General features: G+C 29.7%; 1 pseudogene; it reads left to right on the top strand.

Moving 5' to 3' along the window:
- Positions 1-5,108: 5,108 nt before the first annotated feature.
- Positions 5,109-7,433, top strand: part of LOC139870899 (homeobox-leucine zipper protein HDG11-like) — a 93,580-nt pseudogene continuing 91,255 nt past the window's right edge.

The raw sequence follows: 7,433 nt of genomic DNA, 5'->3' as shown, positions 1-7,433 counted from the left end.
GATATTTATTTATTTATAGAATGGATATACTTAAACCTTGCTACAACACTTATAGGCAGTGTACCTAATCGTACAGTAGTGTAGTTTTTAGTAAGTCCGGTTCGTTCCACGGGGAAAATCTTTTAATCAAAGCTTAACGCTATATTAGTTTTATTTTATAAAAATACAAATATATATATAAGTAATATTATTATTATAAAGGGGGGTTTTTAACGTTTAATGACCGGTTTGTCGAATTTAAAACTTTAGTTGCAATTAAAACAAAATGTAAAATATTAAATAAATAAAAGACTTAATTTAAAGCGTAAAGTAAATAACGATAATGAAATTGCGATAAATAAAAGTGCGATAAAATAAACTTGCGATAATTAAAAAGTACGATAATTAAAATTGCAATTAAATACAATAACAATAAATAAAAGTGCGATAATTAGAAGTGTAATTAAATATAAAATAAAGGAAATTAAATATGAAATAAAAGAATTATGCTTATTTAAACTTCCGTAATCATGATGTTTGACGTGTTGATTTTAGTTTTATGCCCATGGGTTAATTGTCCTTTGTCCCGGATTATTTAATATGTCCGTCTGGTTTTTGTCCATAACAGTCCATCAGTCATAAATATAAAGTGCGAGTGTCCTCGTCAAATTATCCTTATACCCGAAGTTAAATATTCCAACTAATTAGGGACTTAAACTATAACAAGGTTTTATTACTTTGTTTAATAATTACACCAGGATGTCGACTGAGTGTAACCCAAGGTTTTAATACTTTATTATCAATTATGCCAAGTGTCCTTGTACATAATTTCACCCCTGTTTTAATAATTCTAGTGACTATTAATCCATTCCCGTGTCCGGTTAAATGAGCGATTATTCGTACATATAAATACCCTGCCCATCGTATCTGATCGAGTGTATATGATTATTTATAGGGACTTCCAATTGTGAATCTTTATATTAAAATTAACAAACTATCATTTAGTTAAACAAATATAAAGCTCATTAATAGCCCATAGTCTAATTTCCACAAGTGTCGTTCTTTTGTCTAAACCCCAATTATGGTACAAAGCCCAATTACCCAATTTTAATATTTTTAGCCCAACATCATGATTACTTCGGATTAAATAAGCATAATAATAACTTAGCTACGAGACATTAATGTAAAAAGGTTGAACATAACTTACAATGATTAAAAATAGCGTAGCGTTACACGGACAGAATTTCGACTTACACCCTTACAACATTCGCTAACATACCCTTATTATTAGGATTTAAAATTAAAATTAAAATTAAAATTAAAATTAAAATATAAATATTACGTATAGATATATTGAGAGATAGAAAAAGATGTGTTTTGATGTTCACCAAGCTGCGAATTTTATAGGCATGTGGGCTGGAAAAGTGGCTCATGCGATCGCATGAGCTTTACCCTTCAAGGCCATGCGATCACATGGCCAGCTGGAGAGGCTCACATGCCTTTATTTTTTCTGCCGACGGTTTTTAATTATATAATATATAATATATAAATAATTATAAGAATTATTTAAATATTATATTATATTTATGTGCATAGTTGACTTGTAATTTTTAGTCCGTTGCGTCAAGCGTTGAGAGTTGACTCTGGTCCCGGTTCCGGTTGAGAGTTGGAACCTCTTTGATTGTCTTTTGTACTTTTGAGCTTTTTGGTCGTTTGCGTCTTCAATTCGTCGAATCTGCCTTTTGTCTTCACCTTTTATTATTTAAACGAATATCACTTGTAAATAGGACAATTGCAACTAAAAGCTTGTCTTTCTTGAGGAATAATGCTATGAAATATATGTTCATTTTTAGCATTATCATATATACACTCCAATGATCAGCTCTTAGCAGCCCATGTGAGTCACCTAACACATGTGGGAACCATCATTTGGCAACTAGCATGAAATATCTCATAAAATTACAAAAATATGAGTAATCATTCATGACTTATTTACATGAAAAAAAAATGCATATCCTTTATATCTAATCCATAAACCAACGACCAAAAACACCTACAAACACTTTCATTCTTCAATTTTCTTCATCTAATTGATCTCTCTCAAGTTCTAACTTCAAGTTCTAAGTGTTCTTCATAAATTCTACAAGTTCTAGTTACATAAAATCAAGAATACTTTCAAGTTTGCTAGCTCACTTCCAATCTTGTAAGGTGATCATCCAACCTCAAGAAATCTTTGTTTCTTACAGTAGGTTATTATTCTAATACAAGGTAATAATCATATTCAAACTTTGGTTCAATTTCTATAACTATAACAATCTTATTTCAAGTGATGATCTTACTTGAACTTGTTTTCATGTCATGATTCTGCTTCAAGAACTTCGAGCCATCCAAGGATCCATTGAAGCTAGATCCATTTTTCTCTTTTTTAGTAGGTTTATCCAAGGAACTTAAGGTAGTAATGATGTTCATAACATCATTCGATTCATACATAAAAAGCTATCATATTCGAAGTGGTAAACTAGTAATCACTAGAACATAGTTTAGTTAATTCTAAACTTGTTCGCAAATAAAGTTAATCCTTCTAACTACACTTTTAAAATCAACTATACACATGATCTATATCTATAAGATATGCTAACTTAATGATTTAAAACCCGGAAACACGATAAACACCATAAAACCGGATTTACGCCGTTGTAGTTACAACCGGGGGCTGTTATGGTTTGGATAATTAAAAACTATGAAAAACTTTGATTTAAAAGCTATACTTCTGGGAAAAATGAATTTTCTTATGAACATGAAACCATATCCAAAAATCATGGTTAAACTCAAAGTGAAAGTATGTTTTTCAAAACAGTCATCAAGATGTCGTTCTTTCGACGGAAATGACTACCTCTTTCAAAAACGACTTGTAACTTGTATTTCCGACTATAAACCTATACCTTTTCTGTTTAGTTTCATAAATTCAAGTTCAATACGAAACCGTGGCCGCTTAAATCACTCAAAACGGATTAGAAACGAAGAAATGGCGAGCAAAACAAAATTGGTAAAAACTACTCATTTTAGCTACGTGAAAATTGGTAACAAATCTATTCCAACCATAACTTAATCAACTTGTATTGTATATCATGTAATCTTGAGATACCATAGACACGTATACAATGTTTCGACCTATCATGTCGACACATCTATATATATTTCGGAACGACCATAGACACTCTATATGTGAATGTTGGAGTTAGCTATACAGGGTTGAGGTTGATTCCAAAATATATATAGTTTGAGTTGTGATCAATACTGAGATATGTATACACTAGGTCGTGGATTGATTCAAGATAATATATATCGATTTATTTCTGTACATCTAACTGTGGACAACTAGTTGTAGGTTACTAACGAGGACATCTGACTTAATAAACTTAAAACATCAAAATGTATTAAAAGTGTTGTAAATATATTTTGAACATACTTTGATATATATGTACATATTTGTTATAGGTTCGTGAATCGACCAGTGGCCAAGTCTTACTTCCCGACGAAGTAAAAAATCTATGAAAGTGAGTTATAGTCCCACTTTTAAAATCTAATATTTTTGGGATGAGAATACATGCAGGTTTTATAAATGATTTACAAAATAGACACAAGTACGTGAAACTACATTCTATGGTTGAATTATCGAAATCGAATATGCCCCTTTTTATTAAGTCTGGTAATCTAAGAATTAGGGAACAGACACCCTAATTGACGCGAATCCTAAAGATAGATCTATTGGGCCTAACAAACCCCATCCAAAGTACCGGATGCTTTAGTACTTCGAAATTTATATCATATCCTATGGGTGTCCTGGAATGATGGGGATATTCTTAAATATGCATCTTGTTAATGTCGGTTACCAGGTGTTCACCATATGAATGATTTTTATCTCTTTGTATGGGATGTGTATTGAAATATGAAATCTTGTGGTCTATTATTATGATTTGATAATATATAGGTTAAACCTATAACTCACCAACATTTTTGTTGACGTTTTAAGCATGTTTATTCTCAGGTGATTATTAAGAGCTTCCGCTGTTGCATACTTAAATAAGGACGAGATTTGGAGTCCATGCTTGTATGATATTGTGTAAAAACTGCATTCAAGAAACTTATTTCGTTGTAACATACTTGTATTGTAAACCATTATGTAATGGTCGCGTGTAAACAGGATATTTTAGATTATCATTATTTGATAATCTACGTAAAGATTTTTAAACCTTTATTGATGAAATAAAGGTTATGGTTTGTTTTAAAATGAATGCAGTCTTTGAAAAACGTCTCATATAGAGGTCAAAACCTCGCAACGAAATCAATTAATATAGAACGTTTTTAATCAATAAGAACGGGACATTTCAGACGATATAGGGATGAATTGTATGCAACGAACGTTTGTACAATTATTGATAACTATGAATATAGAAGTCAAGTTTCAAGCCTTAGAACTAGTTAAGTTATCCGATTACAAATACAAGAACTATAGTGAAAAGGGAACCCTTGATCTTGTAATTGTGTTTGCGTGTTTACTAAAGAGAACTCTTGGTGAACCTATTAGATAACTTACACACATATTCATTCAATCGGGTCCTAACAATATAACTTACATCCAATACCGAGGGTAAAATATCTAGATGAACATTTCGTCTCTTTGATCTAAATCAAACTATCTTATTTGCTTTCTTTGCACTAGTTTTCATTATATAAACTTAAAAAAACCAAAAATATTGTTTTTACTTTTAATCTTCTCTGATTTAGCTAATCGTTAAATAGCCACAAAAACATAATATCTTGTACCTGTAAGTTTCATTTACTTAGTTAATCATAATATAGTTTCTAATTCTAGTTCGACTAATACAACTATCCTTGGAACGATACACTGATTTTATTATTTACTATACTACTACACGATCGGGTACACTGCCGTTAGTGTGTAACAATCTTTAATCGGTATTTTTCCATACTATTTCATACAACAATTCATATATAACATTTTGCACATCAGAAATCATGCCAACATTCATGCCACTCAGCTTGCAATACTTTGGTGTCTAGAAAAGAAGAAACCTGTCAACATTACATTTCTCATGACCTCGAGAATGAGCAATCTCCTCACCAAAACCACTCGAGCACTCCCTTATGGAATGCACCTTAACAAAATGTTTGATCACCTTGAAATTACTCACCCTCATTCTCGTCCACCCAAACTTGATCCCATTAAGAGGCTAGGAATCTCGAAAACACCATCTTCGAAAAAGAGGAAAAATGATGATGAAGTAGGTCCAAGTGAGTCAAGCAAAAGGGCAATTGAAATCTCGGATAGTGATGAAGAAGCAACAGCTGAACCCATAAGTAACTTGAACTTTGATGGAAAGCTTGATCACATTTACAGAAATCAGATCAAGAACATGAAGAAACAGTCCAAGATGAAGAAGTTGTTAAAGGGGGTGTTGAGGTGTCATATTTACTTGCACTTTCAGTATAATAATTTATGTTCTTTCACGTACATTATCGTTGGAGACTACGGACTACGACGGTGGTGGCGGTGCTGGCAGTGGCGGTGGTGATTCTTCTGACAAGCAGAAATGTTACCACTGTCGTACCGCGCTCCAAATTCAAATTCTTGAGTCGTAAGATTTTTTTATTCTTTATTGTATAACCTCAACTAAACTTTCTAAGTTTAATTTTTTTATTAATTTGAGAAAATTTGTAGTACTTTTAAAGAATTTCCACATCCAGATGAGAAAACAAGAATGCACTTAAGTAGAGAGTTGGGTTTAACTACAAGATAAATTAAGTTTTAGTTTCAAAACCGAAGAACCCAAATGAAGGTTTGTTTATATATATATATATATATATATATATATATATATATATATATATATATATATATATATATATATTTAGGAACAAGACATGTTATATACATAACTGTTTGGACTTTATAATATGTGTTGTTGTAGGCACAACAGGAACGCACGGACAATTTTACATTGAGAGTTGAGAACGACAAGATACGATGTGAAAACATTGTGATACGAGAGGCGTTGAAGAATTTGGTATGCCCAACGTGCGGTGGGCCTCAAATTGGTGAAGATAGTTATTTTGATGAACAAAAACTTCGATTCGAAAATGCACAGCTGAAAGAAGAGGTATAGATTAGCACTACTAAATTCAAAAATCTTTGTTTTATATATATGGTGTGACAACCCAGAAATTTCCGACCAAATTTAAACTTTATCTTTATATTATTTCGACACGATAAGCAAAGTTCGTTAAGTTGAATCTCAAAAATTTTAAACTATATTCATATATTCATTTAACCTCGACCAAATTCCGACGATTCACGAACCATTATATAAATGGATATGATTATATATGTATATATATGTATATATATTATAACTTGAAAACGTTAACAAAGTATTAGATATAATACTTTACATGATCGTAATTGTCGATGGAATTAGAAGATAATATCAAATGATTGATTTATCATATACATTGTATGATTATAAGTCTTTGTTGAGAGGTCTACTTTGATTTAGGAAACCTTTCCTTTTTAACGGTATTCGGAAAATGGTAAAGTGATTTACAAGTAAGAACAAAAGTGTTAATTAACGGGAACTAGACAAGGGTCAGTGGAGTTCCTGTTCGATTTCCTATATAGGTATTAACTACTTAACTTTCATATTATTTAAGCTGAAAGTGAAATTTGGGAGTGTAGATAATTAAGAAAATAGATATCAACGTTTTACCTTAAATGATTTCATACGTTTATTTGACCTTTGGACTTTATCTCACGCTTCACCAACAAACTATAATTTAAAAACATGAAACCTACTATGAGTATATATAATTTTACTTTTCTAAAACGTTTTATGATATAGCAAATTACATTATTTTAACCTTTTAATCGAATGATTCTTAAATATATTTAGTTTGGAAAACAAGATTTTAATATTTATTTGAATTAGTTTCAAACATACTAAAACGTTTTCAGTTTAAAAAGAATCTTATTATTAAAATGTTTTATAAGATAATTTGTTTATGAATATAAAATTTTGAAGAATTTAAATATAGCTTTGTATTATAAATTACAAATATTATATATATATATATATATATATATATATATATATATATATATATATATATATATATATATATATACATATGTATACATATATATACATATGTATACATATGTATATATATATACATATATATATATACATATATATATATATATACATATATATATATATATATATACATATATATATATATATATATACATATATATATATATATATATATATATATATATATATATATATATATATATATATATATATATATATATATATATATATATATATTGTTTCAAAATCGTAAACGTATTACGATATAATATTTTCTAT

Source organism: Rutidosis leptorrhynchoides, chromosome 10 (assembly GCF_046630445.1).
Source record: "Rutidosis leptorrhynchoides isolate AG116_Rl617_1_P2 chromosome 10, CSIRO_AGI_Rlap_v1, whole genome shotgun sequence".
Taxonomy (NCBI): domain Eukaryota; kingdom Viridiplantae; phylum Streptophyta; class Magnoliopsida; order Asterales; family Asteraceae; genus Rutidosis; species Rutidosis leptorrhynchoides.
This window is presented reverse-complemented; position numbering and strand designations above follow the sequence as displayed.